The sequence below is a fragment of the Gorilla gorilla genome, chromosome 4 (assembly GCF_029281585.2).
Source record: "Gorilla gorilla gorilla isolate KB3781 chromosome 4, NHGRI_mGorGor1-v2.1_pri, whole genome shotgun sequence".
NCBI classification, from domain to species: domain Eukaryota; kingdom Metazoa; phylum Chordata; class Mammalia; order Primates; family Hominidae; genus Gorilla; species Gorilla gorilla.
Genome location: NC_073228.2, coordinates 45,816,387 through 45,836,131, shown reverse-complemented (window position 1 = coordinate 45,836,131; position 19,745 = coordinate 45,816,387). Strand labels below are relative to the sequence as shown.

The 19,745-nt window shown below is 44.5% G+C and overlaps 1 protein-coding gene across 12 annotated transcripts in view; it reads left to right on the top strand.

The window, feature by feature from the left end:
- Positions 1-539: 539 nt before the first annotated feature.
- The window catches only part of LOC115934629 (KAT8 regulatory NSL complex subunit 1-like), an 80,834-nt gene continuing 61,628 nt past the window's right edge, over positions 540-19,745 (top strand). For 5 of the 12 annotated variants that reach the window (XM_063705779.1, XM_063705778.1, XM_063705789.1 and 2 more), the window contains exons 1-2: positions 592-910; positions 2,455-2,588. The gene's annotated coding sequence lies outside the window, so the exon portion shown is untranslated. Of the gene's footprint in view, positions 911-2,454; positions 2,589-19,745 lie in introns of all 12 variants that reach the window. The other 7 variants (XM_063705790.1, XM_063705787.1, XM_063705786.1 and 4 more) reach the window with 4 other exon arrangements.

Below are 19,745 nucleotides of genomic sequence, written 5' to 3'. Positions count from 1 at the left end.
AGTTGCCTCTGGGACACCTTCACTGGGTTTTACAAAACCCTGTTACCGGGAACTGAACATATTAAAAGCTAAGATTCCTCCCCAAATCTGCATGTTGCGCCAATTTTCCTGCCCAATTATCTTGTCTGTCCCCTGGTTTTGCGACCTTATTTAAACATTTAAATCCTTTTCTTTAAATTGGAATCTTGATGAATGGTGCAAAAATCAATGGATACAAATGATATGCCGAGATGTGGAAGTCTTCCGCCCACTGGTTCCCTAGGCACTCAGTTCCTCTCCCAGGAGGTAACCACTGTTGCCAGCTCTTAGAGTGATTTTTGATTCCTTCTGCTACCGGCTCTATCTCAAGTCCTTCCCTGTCTGTGAGATGTGTGCCCTTTCCTTTCCAGGCCCTAGTGAACTGATATCTGGTTGAGTTTATATATAAACATTTTTATGTGTATATTTTATATACATATATAACATCTCTCCCTATGGCCTTCCGGCCTGGAGTTTTCATCACGTCGCTTCCTGGATGAAGGAACCTCGAGGGGTGAGGGGCAGGGGTTGGGGGTGATGGAGAAGAGAACCTAAAGGGGACTTAGGTAGGGGGTTCAGAGTGGCCAACTGGCGTGACGCTCTGTCAGGATTCCTATTCCTATTCCTCCCACCTCAGGCCCCCTTCTAGTCCTCTCAGCCAAAAGCCTCTCGTTTCCAAGGGCCGAGACAGAGACAGAGACAACGAGATACACAGAGACAGAGACGCCAAGGCACCAGCATCCCTCTCCCCCTTCTGTCCCGCCCCATCGCTCTGACGGACACCATTGCTCAGCCAATGTCGCTCACGATGTGCCCCTGAAGGGCCAATGAGCGCCAGAGGAGGGCGGAAGATTTCCCCGCCCCCACTTCTAGGCTTGGTTGAACCGTGCAGGTAGGTCCGGGGCTGGGGGAGCTGCCTTTGGCACTGGTGCCCCTGGGGGTGGGGGCACGAGTGGGCCAGGGTGATGGTGAGGTAGAGGAGGTGTCCCCGACCCGACGAGCTCGAGGGAGCGGCCCGGCTGGGAGGCGGGGAGGCGGGGGGCCGCGGGGCCCGGGGAGCGGGCGCCGCCGAGGGCCCTGGAAGCGGCGGGGCTGGGGGAGAGGGGACGCGTGTGTGGGGCACGGGGACCCCCGCCCAGCGCCCACTCGTAGGCCTGGGCCGCGGGCTGCCGGCCGAGTGGCCTGAGGGCCTGGCTGCCCGGGGGGCGGGCCGGGGCCGCGGCCGGGGGCGCGGAGCGGAGCTCGGGGCGCCAGGCCGAGCCGAGGTGGGACGGACCGACGCGGAGAGGAGGGGAAGCCGCATCCCGCGGGGCGCCCCTCCTGAAGCGAGCCGGGCAACGGCCGCGGGCGCCCCTGCCCTGAGCCCACCCCGCGCTCTGCCCTCCCTAACAATGGGAATGGGGCAGAAGGAGGCGCCCCACTGCGGGGAGGTGAGGGGTAGGTTTGGGACTGGGGTCCGCGGTGGGGGGAGGTGCGATCTCGGGCTCTCGCCTCTCCGCTCCCTCTGGCTCTGGAGTTGGGGGCCCCTGTGGGGCTCTGAAGTCCGCCTGAGACTTGGGTCAAGAGTCAAACTGTCGCCCCCCGCTCCTCCCCCAAAATCCGGTGAGCGGTAAGGAAAGTGATGCCAAGTCTTCGAAGCCTCAGTGACAAACGCATAGCAAGAACACATCCACTCCAGAGGTGTTTATTTTTTATTTTTATTTAAAAAGGGGTACTTTTCGACATTTATTTTTAAGAAGTGGGTGCTGTTATTTTTGTCCCTACGCGGGCAAGCCTCCATTTTAAGCGAAGCAGTAACTGGTTAAGCTGGAATTGTATACAGGCCCAGGACTGGAACGAGGATCCTGCCAGAGGTCATTTAGTCCATCCTCCTGCCTCCAGGCAAATTTACCTTCCTCCCACCCTCAAAATTAAGTTGCTCGGTCTGCTTTTAACGATCTCTGGGGAAGAAGGGTCTTTTATTTGTTCCTAGTACTTCAGTCAAGAATAGGTTTTACTTTTCATGTGGAATTGACTCTGAAACTTAAGCATAATCTTGGGACAGTCGGGATGATTAGAGAGGTTTTACTTTACTAAATATAATTAAATGTGGCAAGGGTCTTTTTTTAGACGGTTAGTTAACAAATCACGTTTAGTGTTTATGAAGTACCCTGGAAAATTACTTTATTCTCTCTGGGATTTTGGCTAATTGTTTGATAAGCAATTTTACATTATCTAAAATACGTGTTACATATTTATTTCTCTTTTTATGTAAAGTATGTTTCTACACACATATATATGGAGACACACATTTGCCCTTTTCTAAAGGGGACTGTATTTTCTATACTTTTTTAGTGCGATGAGGCAAATAGTACTTCAAAATCCCTGCCCAGGTAGCTTAAACTATTTGCATTGTCTTGATTATTTTTTAGTCTAAATGAAAATCCTCTCTTTCAGATACCTTCTCGAAACAAAAGATTTTCCTACCTGCTTATACTTGGTAACCGAGGGAATTACTAAGACTTCTTGCTCATTTCTGAGTATTGTCTTTATATCCTGACACTATGAATGCTACTTGGATGCCTCTGAAGGTAAGATGTGTTATTTTTTCATTACCAGCCTCATTTTATTCATTTTTCGTTAGAATTGGGAATATTGTAGTTTTTGAATTTGCTATTCTTCACTTCCTTTACCTGCCATTTCTCTTGCCTCTTGTGTTTGCTTCCTAGGATTGATTGGCTATATCTTACTTTGTATCTCTACTGTTCTTTGATTATCGGTGTGAATGTTTTAATGAAGTTCTCAAATTAACTTCCATTATAATGAAAGGCAGTGATCTTTTTAACTTTAAATTATGGCAACTTACATAGTTGTAAAATTATGTTGCGGTCTTAGGATGGGTTGGCAATTCAAACATCTAGGTCCACTTTTCAAACAGGTACTTTAGAGTCATAGGTACTAGGGTGTGCCCCACTCTTGCAAATCAGTAGCTGATTCATGTGTTACAAAAGATGTGTCATTAACCATTTGTTTACTCTGAAACTTCATATAGTATATTAGGGCATTCTAAGACCTGCTGGTTTACACGTATGACTCTTTCAGAGTCCTCCTGCTGCACCCCAGTCCTTTGTGTGACATTTCATACTATTTTTCTCAGCAGGTAGCACTTACACCAAGTTTTATTTCACAGGGTAAACCTCATTGGGACAGTGTAGACAGATGACCTTTAGATGAAAAAGCTCCCATTGATGTGGTTCTCCAGTCTCTTTGGCTCCTCTAATCTCTTGTACATAGATGGCCAAAGAACTCTCCATTAGGACTAAGCAAAGGGCAGAGCTTAAGACTTAAGTAGGTGGCTTCTTTGATTTTCTTGTGACTAAAAATACATTAAAAAAATAAAATTAAATAAAAACAAACAGAAAAGACGTAAGGAGGGGATGGGAGGAAGGACAGAGAAGGATAAGGAGTCTTGGAAACCCTCCACCAGCTTCGCCTTTCTTCAGAGTAGGATACTAGCTTAGTTAAGATTGTTGGGTGCTAATCTGCTCTGTGGACTTCCAGATTGATGCAGAGGAGAAATCAGACAATAGTGCAGTGTGTGTAACCTAAATATCTGGACTTGTGGGAAATCTTAGGTCATGTAGACTGAATTCTTATCTTCATTTATGTTTCAGCTGCTATTGCTGGATAAGAGTGCTTATATTAATATACAGGAAGCCAAAGTGACACACACAGTTTTTCCAGCATTCTCCCTGTAGAGTTGGAGGGGTTGCATGGGGAATGCAACCAGAAGTTCTGAACCCGTTAAGAATCAGAGGACCTGTGTAAGAGTGTTTCGACTTAGCAAGTGTTGAGCACCAGTGTTGGTGGCCTCTGTCCTCTTTAGGAAGCAGGCAAGGGGATTGAGATCAATACATTGGATTTCATTTTATAGTTTCCTAGGTTTTAACGAATGTATTTGGTACACAAAGCCCTACTTTTAAAGATATTTCCAGTGTTTAAGGTTTTACCTCTAAATCTCTCTGAACCTGGGTTGTAATACAGTAACCTCAGAAGTTCTACTAGAGGTCTCTGGCATGGCAGGAATAGAGAAAGGAAATCAGCTCCATATCGTGAGTTACCACCTGTTACTACTTAAGAATGCAGTTAGGTGGTTGCCTTAATATTATGTTCCTTACCAATCCTTTGCTCAGTGCGAAACATCTTCTAAGTGTAAACCAATTTTTGGGGGTAATGTTTTCTTCCTATTTTTATTACTTAGAAACCTTAAAAATTACAGTGTTCGTCTGGTCAGAAGAAAAGGTCCTTTTTGCGGGGAGGATAGCATTGAGTTTGTGGGCTGGAAAATAAAAGTGGGGAGAGGGAACTTTATTCTCTTTTTCATTGGTGAATATCCTTAAAACATTTCTAAGATGTAGTTTCAGATTGGAGCTACTTAATTTCAGTAAAAAGAAATGATAGGTTAATTAAAGTGCATATTTTGGAGCCCAAATGTTTATTTTATATAGATCTTATATTTTGTTTCCAATTATCTTATTGTAGAATGAACTCTGTCGTTCTGTCAGGCATTGCGTAAATGTTAGACTGAGTATGTGCTTGTTTCCATGCGTATAGAAAATAGCGTCACACTCACTCAGTCTTCACAAATGAAAATGCCAGAGGAGGCAAGTAACAAGGAAGAATAACTCCAGACCAAAACTCCTCAATTTAAGGCACTCTCGTTAATTAGAAGTTCTCATGGAAATTATTATTTATCCCTTTTTCTCTGTGTTAGGGGTCTGTACCTTTTTAAAGCCTGAATATTTCTAGCCACGACTAAGCAATGTCAGTGATGTTACTAGGGTCTAGTTGTCAGGGTTAGGGCTAAGGAGTGGGTGAGATGGGAGAGGAATAGGGAAAGGAAGGAGAATTGAGTGAGTTGGAGAAAAGAGTGAAATGAAGATGAGGAGGAGAGAAAAGATACAGGGTCTTTAGTGTGTAGCATGGAGCCATCATCAGTTGTCTCAGGTAGTTCTTAGGGCTGCTGGATGCCTTGTGTGCTAGACTGAACTATGGTGAAATGAAGTAAAAACTGTTCTTGACAAGCAAAACGAGAGAATTAAAACATAATTTAATATGATATAGAAAGATCTGCAAGGCAGACAGTTAAGTGATGAAAGCAAGATGCAGAACAGTATGTATGATTTGATACCCTTTGTGTTTTTTGGAAAAAAAAAACAGGAGAAAAAGATAATTTGCATTGGTGTATGTATGCAAAAAAAAAAAAAAAAAAGATCTTTAGGGCTGGGCATGGTGGCTCACACGTGTAATCCCAGCACTTTGGGAGTCCAAGGTGGGTGGATTACCTGAGGTCAGGAGTCTGAGACCAGCCTGGCCAATATGGTGAAACCGCGTCTCTACTGAAAATATAAAAACTAGCTGGGGCGTGGTGGCACACACCTGTAATCCCAGCTACTCGGGAGGCTGAGGCAGGAGAATTGCTTGAGCCCGGGAGACGGAGCTTGCAGTGAGCTGAGATCACGCCACTGTCCTCCAGCCTGGCTGACCAAGCGAGACTCTGTCTCAAACAACAGCAACAACACAAACCTTTAGAAGAATAAATAAGAAAATGGTGGCACTGGTTACCTGTTAGGTCTAGGAATTGTTCAGGTAGAGGACAGAGTAGGAAGGAGACTTCTCATTGCATTATATCTTTTTACACTTTCTGATGTTTGTATCAGATTTTAAAAATTAAATAGAAAATCGAAAATTTTAGCTGGGCGCAGTGGCTCACGCCTGTAATCCCAGCACTTTGGGAGGCGGAGGAGGGCGGATCATGAGGTCAGGAGATCGAGACCATCCTGGCTAACACGGTGAAACCCCGTCTCTACTAAAAATACAAAAAAATAGCTGGGCGTGGTGGCAGGCGCCTGTAGTCGCAGCTACTCGGGAGGCTGAGGCAGGAGAATGGCGTGAACCCGGGAGGCGGAGTTTACAGTGAGCCGAGATCGTGCCACTGCACTCCAGTCTGGGCGACAGAGGGAGACTCTGTCTCAAAAAAAAAAAAAAAAAAAAATTTTAAAGAACAGCATCTCAATCCTTCCTTTTCTTCTCTTTCTGTGTCTGGAAGTCAGAGAAATGGCAAGGGTTCTAACTGAGAGAATAGTTTTTTTGTTTTTGTTTTTGTTTTTTTGAGACGGAGTCTCACTCTGTCACCCAGGCTAGAGTGCAGTGGCGCAATCTCGGCTCACTGCAAACTGTGCCTCCTGGGTTCATGTCATCCTCCTGCCTCAGCCTCCCGAGTAGCTGGGACCACAGGCGCCCGCCACCACGCCCGGCTAAGTTTTTGTATTTTTAGTAGAGACGGAGTTTCACCGTGTTAGCCAGGATGGTCTCGATCTCCTGACCTCATGATCCGCCCAACTGGGCCTCCCAAAGTGCTGGGATTACAGGCGTGGGCCACCGTGCCCAGCCGAGAGAATAGTTCTTGAACAGTGGTTGAGGGGATACACATGCAAAAGGGCCCATAATCTAGGACATGTGTTCTCTTGGGATCTTCAAGAATTTTGAATTTATAGATGTATATTTCTAGTATTGAACTGCAAAGTCAGGCATTAAAAAATTTAACTTGGCCAGAAGCGATGGCTCACGCCTGTAATCCTAGCACTTTAGGAGGCTGAACAGGCAGATCGCTGGAGCACACGAGTTTGAGAACAGCCTGGGCAACGTGGCAAAACCCCATCTCTACTAAAAATACAAAAGAGAATTAGCCAGGCATGGTGGTGTGCACCTGTAGTTGCAGCTACTTGAGAGGCTGAGGTGGGAGGATGGCTCGAGCCTGGGAGGTGGAGGTTGCAGTGAACTGTGATTGCGCCCCTGCAGTCCAGCCTGGGTGATAGAGCCAGACCTTGTCTCTTGTCTCATTAAAGAAAAAAAAAAATTAACTTGTTCTTAAAGTTTTAGTAAAAACAGGTTTTCATTGTATATCCCCTTAAGTTAGCAATTAGATATAATCTCAGCATTCTTCTTCTTCTTCTTTTTTTTTTTATGAGACAGAGTCTCGCTTTGTTGTCCAGGTGATCTTGGCTCACTGCAACCTCCACTTCCTGGGTTCAAGTGATTCTCCTGCCTCAGCCTGCCGAGTAGCTGGGATTACAGGCGCCTGTCACCATGGCCAGCTAATTTTTTTTTTATTTTTAGTAGAGATGGGGTTTCACCAGCTTGGCCAGGCTGGTCTTAAACTCCTGACCTCAGGGGAGCCACCCGCCTCGGCCTCCCAAAGTGCTGGGATTACAGGCATGAGCCACCGTGCCTGGCCTAATCTCAGCACTCTTAACCGTGTGACTTTGGGCGATTTTCTTAATCTCTCTGAGATTCAGGTTCCTCCTTCATACTGGAAATAATAACACTTACTTCAGAGGAATTTTGTATTATATCTGTAAAGGACATAGGTCAGTGTTTGGCTCAGTGTACTACTACTGTTCTTATTGTAATTACTAATTTTTTTTTTTTTTTGAGATGGAGTCTTGCTGTGTCGCCCAGGCTGGAGTTCAGTGGCATGATCTCGGCTCACTGCAACCTGCGTCTCCTGAGTTCAAGCAATTCTCCTGCCTCAGCCTCTCAAGTAGCTGGGATTACAGGCGCATGCCAGCATGCCCGGCTTATTTTTCTATTTTTAGTAGAGACGGGGTTTCACTATGTTGGCCAGGCTGGTCTCAAACCCCTGGCCTCAAACTCCTGGCCTCAAGTGATCCACCCGCCTTGGCCTCCCAAAGTGCTGGGATTACAGGCGTGAGCCACCACGCCAGCTCTTATTGTAATTACTGTTAATAATAGCTCCTCATACACTAGTGGTGAGAGAGAGGGCTCTGGCTGTGTGATACTGGGTAAGCTCATTAACCTCTTAGAACCTCGGCGTCCACACCGTAAAAAGGGTGTAATGATAGTACCTAGATCCTAGAGTGGACTTTATAAGGATTAAATGAGTTTATTCACGCAGAGTGTTTAGAACAGCACCTGGTAGGTATTTAGTAAACCTGAGCTGCGAATTTTCTTATGACATCTGTTTGCTAAGGCTGCTGCCACAGAGTGACTTATGCTGAGTGGCTTAAATAACCGAAATTTATTGTCTCACTGTTCTGGAGGCTAGAAATCTAAGGGCAGAGGCATGCTTTCTCTGAAGCAACTGGGACAGGATCTGTTTCAAGCCTCTCTTCTAGCTTCTGGTGGCAGCATAACTCCAGTCCTTATGTAGAGTTCTCCCTGTGTGCATTTCTTTTGTTTTTTTAGACAGAGTCTTTCTCTGTTGCCCAGGCTGGAGTGCAGTGGCATAATATCGGTTCACTGCAACCTCTGCCTCTCAGGTTCAGGTGATTCTCCTTCCTTAGCCTCCTAAGTAGCTGGGATTACAGGCACGTGTCACCATGCCCAGGTAATTTTTTGTATTTTTTGTAGAAACAGGGTTTCACCATGTTGCCCAGGCCGGTCTTGAACTCCTGACCTCAGGTGATCTGCCTGCCTCGGCCTCCCAAAGTGCTGGGATTACAGGCATGAGCCACAGCACCCAGCCTAAATTTTGTATTTTTTGTAGAGACAGGGCTGCACCTTGTTGCCCAGGCTGGTCTCAAACTCCTGACCTTAAGTGATCTGCCCAGCTCAGCCTCCCAAAGTGCTGGGATTACAGGCGTGAGCCACTGCGCCCAGCCTCCCTGTGTGTATTTCTTTGTGTCCACAATTTCCCCTTTTTTATAAGGACACGTCATATTGGGATTAGAGTCCTCTCTGATGACCTCATTTTAACTTTATGACCTCTTTGAAGATCCTATCTCTTTTTTTTTTTTCAGAGTCTCTCTTTGTTGCCCAGGCTGGAGTACAGTGGGGTGATCTCAGCTCACTGCAACCTCCTCCTCCTAGGTTCAAGTGATTCTTCTGCCTTAGCCTTCCAAGTAGCTGGAGTTACAGGTGCTCGCCACCGTGCCTAGCTAATTTTTACATTTTTGGTAGAGATGGGGTTTCACCACATTGGCCAGGCTGGTCTCGAACTCCTGACCTCAAGTGGTCCACCCACCTCGGCCTCTTAAAGTGCTGAGATTGCAGGCGTGAGCCACCGCACCTGGTCTGAAGATCCCGTCTCTAAGATCACATTCTGAGGTACTGAATGTTAGGAGTACTACATATCTCTTTTTTTTTTTTTTTTTTTTTTTTGAGACAGGGTCTCCCTTTGTCATTCAGGCTGGAGTGCAGTGGCACTTGGATCACTGCAACCTCCAGCCCCCTAACCCCTGGGCTCAAGCAATCCTCCCACCTCAGCTTCCTGAGTAGCTGGGACTACAGGTGCACACTACCACATCTGGCTATTTTTAAATATTTTTAGTAGAGATGGGGTCTTGCCATGTTGCCCAGGCTGATATTGAACTCCTGAGCTCAAGCGATCCTGTGGCCTTGGCCTCCCAAAGTGCTAGGATTACAGGAATGCGCCACTGTGCCCAGGCCCCTGGAGTACTACATATCTCTTTTGGGGAACACAATTCAGCTCAGAACAGGTGTATATCATTTATCATGGGTACTAGACCCTCGACACCTACACATAGGAAATGAAAATTTTGGTGCAAATTGATAGCATGACTTAAAGAAGTAGATTATTTATTTAGCTTCTCATGTATTTATCTTTAACAAGATTTTTGTTTTATCTTTGAAACTTTTTTTTTTTTTTTTTTTTGAGCCGGAGTCTTGCTCTTTTGCCCAGGCTGGAGTGCAGTGGCGTGATCTCGGCTCACTGCAACCTCCGTCTCCTGTGTTCAAGCAATTCTCCTGCCTCAGTTTCCCCAGTAGCTGGGATTACAGGTGCCCGCCACCACATCTGGCTAATTTTTGTAGTTTTAGTAGAGATGGGCTTCACCATGTTGGCCAGGCTGGTCTCGAACTCCTGATCTCAGGTGATCCACCTGCCTCGGCCTCCCAAAGTGTGTGAGTCACCAAGTCTGGCCCATACTCTTGGTTTTCTTTGCAGACTTTTTTCCTCTTTTGCTCCTAAAAACATTAGTATTTGCCTTCCCTTGACCCTTCTTCCTCTCACCCTGTGCAGTTTATGAGGAATGCCTTAGATAAACTTGTGCCTCACTTGCCGTCTATATGCCGATGATTTGCAAATGTGTGTTTTTCCAGCTCTGACTAGTTTTCTGATCTCCAATCCCATATACACAGTTGCTTCCTGGACATCTCTACTTGGATGTCCTATGGGCATTTTATTTTATTTTTTTATTATTATTATTACTATTGAGACGGAGTCTCGCTCTATCCCCCAGGCTGGAGTGCAGTGGCACGGTCTTGGCTCACGGCAGCCTCTGCCTCCCAGGTTCCAGCGACTCTCTTGCCTCAGCCTCCGGGTAGCTGGGATTACAGGTGTGCGCCACCACGTCCGGCCAGTTTTTGTATTTTTAGTAGAGATGGGGTTTCACCATGTTGGCCAGGCTGGGCTCGAACTCCTGACCTCAGGTGATCCACCTGCCTCAGCCTCCCAAAGTGCTGGGATTACAGGCGTGAGCCACTGCATCTGGCCATCCTATGGGCATTTTAAAATGATCTTATCCACTTCCCCAGTCCAACCTCTTCCTATCTTCGTATCTTACTTAGTGAGCGGTAGTGTCACCCAGCCAGTCACTCAAATCAGGGATTTGAGAGGCCTCTGGGTTCCTTCTTGTGTCATTCTAGTCACCACATTCTTGAGATCCTAGCTCATAATATTTTCCTAGTCATCCTACTTCTCCTTTTTGAGTCCAGACCTTCATCGCCCTTTTGGCTGCATGACCTTCTGTTGTCTTGTAATCATTCTCCTTGACTGCTTTCTCTCTTCCAAGTCGCTGCCAACATGATCCTTGTAAAATGCGTGTTCAAGCGTATGATCATATCCCTCTTCCACCATGGCTCAACTAGCTTTGAAGGTAGAGTTGAAATGTTTTGCCAGATCATCTCTCCACTTCTTCCTGAGCATCCTGTACGCAGTAGTACAGATAGCTTGTGCCCAGTTCCTTCTGTGAACCCTGTTGTTCTTTGCCTCTGGGTCTTCACACAAGCAGTTACCTCTGCTTAAGATGGACTCTACCCTGTTCTGGAAACTTACTCCCCCTAGTCTTTAATAATAGTAGTGGCTGGTCCAAGTATATTGGTGTTTACTATTAATTGATCACAGCCAGTTACAGATTTCTTTGTTCCTTCTCCACTCCCACTGCTTCACTTGATTAGCCTTAAAACAAAATAACAGTAGTGATAATAGTAATAACAGTAGCTGACACTGAGTGCTTCCTCTGGACCCAGGTATTATCACTTTATGATCAGAGTTCATAAAGAAATACAAATGACCAAGAAGCATATGAGAAACATTTTTATTCTGATAAATAATCAAAGGAATGCAGATTAAATGACATACTATTTTTTACCTATCAGATTTGCAGTTGACTGTGCTGTCAAAGGTGGTAAGGGGACAATCTCTGAAACTGTTAGTGTGTGTGCATGTGAGTGTGCATATGCAGACCTAGCACTTCTATTGTACTGATTGCTGGTTTGCTCCACTTTGAACCCAGCTAGTCTCTAGGTTCTTTGAGAGTGAGGACTTGCTCTTGTCTTTTATCCTCACTGCTTGCTGTTTTTGTTTCTTTTTTTTTTTGAGACGGAATTTCGCTCTTTGTTGCCCAGGCTGGAGCGCAATGGCGCGATCTCGGCTCACTGCAACCTCTGCCTCCCAGGTTGAAGTGATTCTCCTGCCTCAGCCTCCCAAATAGCTGGGATTACAGGTGCCTGCCACCACGCCCAGCTAATTTTTGTATTTTTAGTAGAGACAGGGTGTCACCATGTTGGTCAGGCTGGTCGCGAACTCCTGACCTCAGGTGATCCACCCCCCCTCAGCCTCCCAAAGTGCTGGCATTACAGGCGTGAGCCACCATACCCGGCCATCACTGCTTGCTCTTGATGGCACTTAGTAAATGAGTGTTAAAGACTGTATTGCTGGACTTGGGACATGCATCTTTAGGAGGGTATCAGTGGAAAAGCTGAGAGTCACATGCATTTGCCAGTCTTGGCCTTACTCTTTGGATCTATTGGTCCCAGTCTGATAAGTGCAAGCAACTTTGGAATAAGGATTGCCAAGAATTAAGATTTTTAATACTCTTTCTTCGAATGCTAAAGGGCAAAAGTGTTTTTGTTGTTTTTGCTTTTGGAAAAAGAGAACTAGTTTGCTGACCACCCAGTGTCATTTGGTAATTCAGAGTGTTTTCACATAGTTAAAGTATAGGGAAATGAATATTTAGGCCTGTGATGTTTATATATGCCAGGTAGTATATTTGGCAGGGAATTGATTTTTAGAATTGTTTGTGACATTAGTTCTTGCATATTAGTTTTTTTTTTTTAAATGGAGTCTCACTCTGTTGCCCAGGCTGGAGTGCAGTGGCGCAGTCTCGGCTCACTGCAACCTCCACCTCCCGGGTTCAAGCAATCCTCGTTCCTCAGCCTCCTGAGTATCTGGGACTACAGGCACGTGCCACCACACCTGGCTGATTGTTATATTTTTAGTAGAGACAGGGTTTCACCGTGTTGGCCAGGCTGGTCTTGAACTCCTGACCTCAGGTGATCCACCCACCTCGGCCTCCACAAAGTACTGGGATTACAGGTGTGAGCCACTGCACCCCGCCTAGTTCCTGCACATTAGAAAACGTTTGGGCCGGGCACGGTGGCTCACGCCTGTAATCCTAGCACTTTGGGAGGCCGAGGCGGGCCCATCACGAGGTCAGGAGATCAAGACCATCCTGGCTAACATGGTGAAACCCCGTCTCTACTAAAAATTAAAAAAAAAAAAAAATTAGCCGGGCGTGGTGTTGGGGGCCTGTAGTCCCAGCTACTCGGGAGGCTGTGGCAGGAGAATGGTGTGAACCTGGCAGGCGGAGCTTGCAGTGAGCTGAGATCACGCCACTGCTCTCCAGCCTGGGCCACAGAGCGAGACTCTGTCTCAAACAACGACGACAACAACAACAACAACAAAAAACAAATAAAACGCTTGTCCCCCTTGCCTTCTCCATCACAGCTCTGTTAAGTATGAGTTTAGATACACAGTATTTTCTTTTTTATTACCGTGTATAATTTGTATTTGTAGCAGCAGCCCAGAAGACAGGCAAGCGTATGGTTCTAGCTCACTTTTTTTTACTGGGCACTTGATGGTGGTGGTAATTTATCTGTCAGCAGGGGGAGCTGCAGTTGCTGATATTTAAATGATTCCATCTCAACTGGTTTTCCACAGAAAGTTTGTCGGCCAAGAGAAAGAAAAGTTTTGCTGGCAAAGAACATGATCAGAGTTCATAAGGAAGAAATACAAATGACCAAGAAGCATATGAGAAACATTTTTATCCTGATAAGTAATCAAAGGAATGCAGATTAAATGACATACTCTTTTTTTAACCTATCAGATTTACAGTTGACTGTGCTGTCGAAGGTGGTGAGGGGACAATCTCTGAAACTGCTAGTGGAGTGTGCATTGGGCCTAGTTTTTTTGAAAGATATTTTGGCAACATATATTGGCAAAATTAAAAACGTTCTTTAATTCAGTAATTGCACATCTAGGAATTTATCCTAAAGGGGAAAAATTAAGATATATAGAAAGATTCGTGAACAAAGGTGTTCATTGTAACATTATTCATATTAGTGAGAATTGAGAATAAACCTAAATGAGCAGCAAGATTTATAGGAAAATAAATCATGGTATATTTAAGGATGGACATTTACAACCATGGAATAGTATTTGAAAGAATTTTTCTGGCCGGGTGCGGTGGCTCATGCCCGTAATTCCAGCACTTCAGGAGGCTGAGGCGGGCGGATTATGAGGTCAGGAGATCGAGACCATCCTGGCCAACATGGTGAAACCCCATCTCTACTAAAAATACAAAAATTAGCTGGGCGTGGTGGCACGTGCCTGAAATCCCAGCTACTCAGGAGGCTGAGGCAGGAGAATTGCTTGGACCAGGGAGTTGGAGGTTGCAGTGAGCTGAGATGGTGCCACTGCACTCCAGCCTGGTGACAGAGCAAGTCTCTGTCTAAAAAAAAAAAAAAAGAATTTTTAATGTCTTAGGATGTTGAGTAAATGATAAATGAAAAATTCAGGGTGCAGAGCTATATAAGGAGCATTCTAAGTGTATAAAGATAAGGAATGTATGTATGTTCTAGTATAATATGTATGTATATATTACACACACATACATACTGAGGTAAAAGAATGGAAGGAAGTCTATACCAACCAGCCTCCTTGAGTCTGTCTGTCAGGGGTCTGTCCAACCAATTGTTCTGTCTAAATTGGCACCAAGTGATGTTTTCAGGTGAAACATTGTTATCTGTTAAGATGTTAACCTCAGAAATTTAGGGCCTCACGTCTGATAGCACTTCTATCCTGTAGGACCTGAATGGACCTAATATACATACATTTATCCAAGCACTTGAATCTATTTTTAACTTGTAGATTGTGGTAACACAATCCACAAGTTTCTTTTATCTGTTATAGAAAGAAATACTTTTCAAGCATAAAAGGTGAATAAATTAGTATTTACCATATTGATACGTTTTCTGATTTTGATCACATTGCCCCTTTGCTTTCATGTTTCTCAGCTGAAGATGCTTGACTTTTTAATTTAATCTCCAGTGAAACCTCCTTCCAGGATCTTTGTCAGCATTGCTTTCCCTTTCTGGATTTATGATAACTACTCAGAACTGCATTTTAGTTATAACTACACTGTGATTTGGTAGAAGGATAAGAAAATATGTTCCATTTACAGCAAGCTTGTCCGACCCATGGCCCACAGGCTGCATGCGGCCCAGGACAGCTTTGAATGTGGCCCAACACAAATCTGTAAACTTTCTTAAAACATTATGAGATTTCTTTTAAGATTTTCTTTTTTAGCTCGTCAGCTATTGTTACTTTAGTGTATTTTATGTGTGGCCCAAGACAGCTCTTCTTCCGGTGTGGCTCAGGGAAGCCAAACGATTGGGCACCCTTGATTCACAGTTTTTTCCTAATAGGATTTGGTCCTCCCTCCCTCCCTTTTCTTTTTCTTTCTTTCCTTTTTTTTTTTTTTTTTGCATAGAACATCACATTGTCTTTAGGGAATATTCTATAATTATTCAAAAATTCCTTTTTTGACTTGAAGGCATGAGTCTTTTAAGTATAGCTTAGATTTTTTTTCCTGTAAATGCCTTACTTTTCATTTGTCCGTGCTGTAACATACCTGCCATTTCCTCGCATGTAATTTTTTAACTGTCATATCTCAGTGGGCTCTTAGAGGTAATCCAAGGTAAGAACCACCTTTTTAGTTAGGTCTGATGGTTAGAAAGCTTGAGTTGAAGCGTGCCCTTCTGGAATTGCCACTTTGGGCCCAATTTTGTCTACATGGGAACTGCTTAGAGCAAGTCTGGTTTGTCTTCTGCTAGATAACCCTTCACATATTTAGACGGCTTTTATACTTGCCAAAGCATTCTCTAAGCTGAATATAAATCTTAGTTTTTGCAAATGTTTCTCATTTAATATATTTAGAAACCCTTTCCATCACTCCGTTCCCTTATTGTTCCAACTCATGTGGTATTTCATTATTAGGAATCTCATCATCCCATCTGCAAAATGGGGAATTCTCTGTATATTTTTTGTACAATGTATTAAAATGTTAAATATAGCATTTCTAAAAAAATTTTCAATCTTCTGTTTTTACTTCTTCATTTGGGGAAGTACCTCAGCATCTACCTATAATTTTCTGTGTCTCAGTTATGTCCAGTCTACAGTAAATGTTCTCATCCTGTGGCCACTCAGGTCTTTAAAAAAAACCTTTAATTTAGAATCTTATCAAGAGTTTTGTGAAAGCTCACATAAATTATATTCACATATTTCTTTTCTTTTCTTTTTTTTTTTTTTTTTGAGACAGAGTCTCACTCTGTTGCCCAGGCTGGAGTGCAGTGGTGCGATCTCGGCTCACTACAACCTCCGCCTCCCGGGTTCAAGCGTTTCTCCTGCCTCAGCCTCCCGAGTAGCTGTGACTACAGGTGCTCACCACCACACCCAGCTAATTTTTGTATTTTTAGTAGAGTTGGGGTTTCACCATGTTGGCTAGGATGGTCTCGATCTCCTGACCTCATGATCCACCCGCCTCAGCCTCCCAAAGTGCTGGGATTACAGGCATGAGCCACCGTCACCCAGCCACACATATTTATTTTCTCAGAGAATTTGGGTGAACTGGTGTGGTGTGATTTCCACTTTTAGAATTCATGTTGTCTTTTCCTCAGAAGGTTATTCATGCTGATATGTCTGCTGAGCCCATCTTTATTAGAGATTTGCTAGTTTGGGCAGTTTGAAGTTGCAGCCTACTTGAGTAGATGGAAGTTACTTTGATGACAGCATTTTTTTGTTCGTTTTGGTTCAGCACATACTTATTGAGTACCTAATATGCCAGAAGTTGAGCAAGGAAAATATTGATAAAGGAAAAGTGGATTCTATCCTCCTGGCATTTAGAGAAGGTCACTCATATGACCGTCAGCTAATATGTTCTGTCCTGCAGTTTAATAATTTATACTTAAATACCTTTAAAACACAGAAGGGGCTGGTCGTGGTGGCTCACACCTGAAATCCCAGCACTTTGGGAGGCCGAGTTGGGTGGATCACTTGAGGTCAGGAGTTTGAGAACAGCCTGGGTAACATAGTGAAACCCCGTCTCTACTAAAAATACAAAAATCAGCCAAATGTGGTGGCACATGCCTGTAATCCCAGCTACTTGGGAGGCTGAGGTGGGAGAATGGCTTGAACCCGGGAGACAGAGGTTGCAGTGAGTCGAGATGGTGCCACTGCACTCCAGCCTGGGCAACAGAGTGAGACTCTGTCTCAAAAAAACAACAACAAAAAACCCATAGAGACTATTTTGGGTCTTCATGACTACCTGACATCTGACATATCAGTTTGAGGAATTTAGTATATTTAATGATGCATTTGATTCACTATTAGAGATTTGTATGCTTATTAAGGGTAATTTAGATAGCTTTTCCCCTCTACCTTCCCCAGTAAATATCGAAGCAAATAAGAATTATATAATATCAGCTGTCTTGCTTTTTATCAATCCCACTTATCAAGTGACCCATCCAGTTTTATTTGGCATCGAGCTTTTTATGTATTTAAACTGTCTCTTAGGTGACTTTGCATTTTCTTTTTTTTTTGAGATGGAGTTTTGCTCTTGTCACTCAGGCTGGAGTGCAATGGCGCAATCTTGGCTCACTGCAACCTCCGACTCCCGGGTTCAAGCAATTCTCCTGCCTCAGCCTCCCAAGCAGCTGAGACTGCAGGCATGCGCCATCACGCCTGGCTAATTTCTGTAGTTTTTGGTTTTGTTTTAGTTGAGATAGGATTTCACCATGTTGGCCAGGCTGGTCTCGAACTCCTGACCTCAAATGATCCGCCCCACTCGGCCTCCCAAAGTGCTGGGATTACAGGCGTGAGCCACTGCGCCCGAGCTGCATCATTTTGTTGTAAGGTTTTTTTTTTTTTTTTTGAGACGGAGTCTTGCTGTGTCGCCCAGGCTGGAGTGCAGTTGCAGGATCTCGGCTTCCTGCAACCTCCGCCTCCAGGTTCCTGCACCCTCCGTTTCCGGTGGGCTGAGCTGAGGTGGGACAGACTGACGCGGAGAGGAAGGGAAGCCACCTGGCCTGAAGATCCTGTCTCTAAGATCACGTTCTGAGGTGCTGAATGTTAGGAGTACTACGTATCTTTTTTTTTTTTTTTTTTGAGACAGGGTCTCCCTCTGTCATCCAGGCTGGAGTGCAGTGGCACTTGGATCACTGCAACCTCCAGCCCCCTAAACCCCAGGCTCAAGCAATCCTCCCGTCTCAGCTTCCCGGGTACCTGGGACTACAGGTGTGCACTACCACACCTGGCTATTTTTTTATATTTTTAGTAGAGACGGGGTCTTGCCATGTTGCCCAGGCTGATATTGAATTCCTGAGCTCAAGCGATGCTGTGGCCTTGACCTTCCAAAGTGCTGGGATTACAGGCATGTGCCACTGTGCCCAGCCCCTTGGAGTACTATATATCTCTTTTGGGGAACAAAAGTCAGCTCAGAACAGGGGTATGTCATTTATCATGGGTACAAGACCCTCAACACCTACACATAGGAAATGAAAATTTTGGTGCAAATTGATAGCATGACTTGAAGAAGTAGATTATTTCTTTAGCATCTCGTGTATTTATCTTTAACAAGATTTTTGTTTTATCTTTGAAACTTTTTTTTTTTTTGAGACGGACTTTTGCTCTTTCACCCAGGTTGGAGTGCAGTGGTGTGATCTCGGCTCACTGTAACCTCCGCCTCCTAGGTTCAAGTGATTCTCCTCCCTCAGCTTCCCCAGTAGCTGGTATTACAGGTGCCTACCATCACACCTGGCTAATTTTTGTCTTTTTAGTAGAGACGGGGTTTCACCATGTTGGCCAGGCTGGTCTCAAACTCTTGACATCAGGTGATCCACCCGCCTCAGCCTCCCGAAGTGCTGGGATTAAAGGCATGAGCCACTGTACCTGGCCTTTTTGTATTTTTTGTAGAGATGGGGTTTTACCATGTTGCCCAGGCTGGTCTCAAACTCCTGAGCTCAAGCAGTCCCCGCACCTTGGCCTCCCAAAGTGTTGGGATTACAGGCCTGATCCCCTGTGCTCAACCTGATGAGATCTTTTCATATGCTTATTGGCCATTCATATATATTCTTTGGAGAAATGTCTATTTAAATTCTCTGCACATTTTAATTTTATTTTTATACACCTATTGTTTTTTAGGCTAGGTCTTGCTCTGTCACTCTGGCTAGAGTGCAGTGGCCAATAGTAGTTTTCTTTTTTTTTTTTTTTTTTTTGGAGATGGAGTCTTGCTCTGTCACCCAGGCTGGAGTTCAGTGGCACTATCTTGGCTCACTGCAATCTCTGCCTCCTGGGTTCAAGTGATTCTCTGCCTCAGCCTCCCAAGTAGCTGGGATTAGAGGCACCCACCACCACGCCCTTCTAATTTTTGTATTTTTAGTAGAGATGGGGTTTCACCATCTTGGCCAGGTTGGTCTTGAACTCCTGACCTCATGATCCACCCGCCTTGGCCTCCCAAAGTGCTAGGATTACAGGCATGAGCCACCGCACCTGGCCCAATCATAGTTTCTGGAACTTCAAACTCCTGGACTCAAGGATTCCTTCTGCCTCAAGCTCCTGAGTAGCTAGGACTACAGGTGTGTGCCACCATGCCTGGCTAATTTTTTTTTTATTATTATTAATTTATTTTGTAGAGACAGGGTCTTGCTATATTGCTCTGGCAGGTCTCAAAATCCTTGCCTCAAGGGATCCTCTCCTTCTGGTGTGAGCCACCATGCTCAGCCTTTGCCCATTTTAAAATTGGATTCTCTTTTTATTGTTGAGTTGTAAGAGTTCTTTAAATATACTAGATACAAATCCCTTGTGAGATACATGATTTGCAAATATTTTCTCCCATCTATGGGTTGTGTTTTCAATTTCTTGATGGTGTGCTTTAATGTACAAAATGTTATAATTCTGATGAAGCCAAATTTACTTGTTTTTTCCTTTGTTGCATGTGGTTTTGATGTCAGGCCACCAAATGAAATGAAGATTAGCTTTGTTTTCTTCTAGGAATTTTATTGTTTTAGCTGTTACATTTAGGTCTATAATCCATGTTTAAATTTAATTAGAATTAATTTTTGTGTATGGTGTGAGATATAGTGGTCCA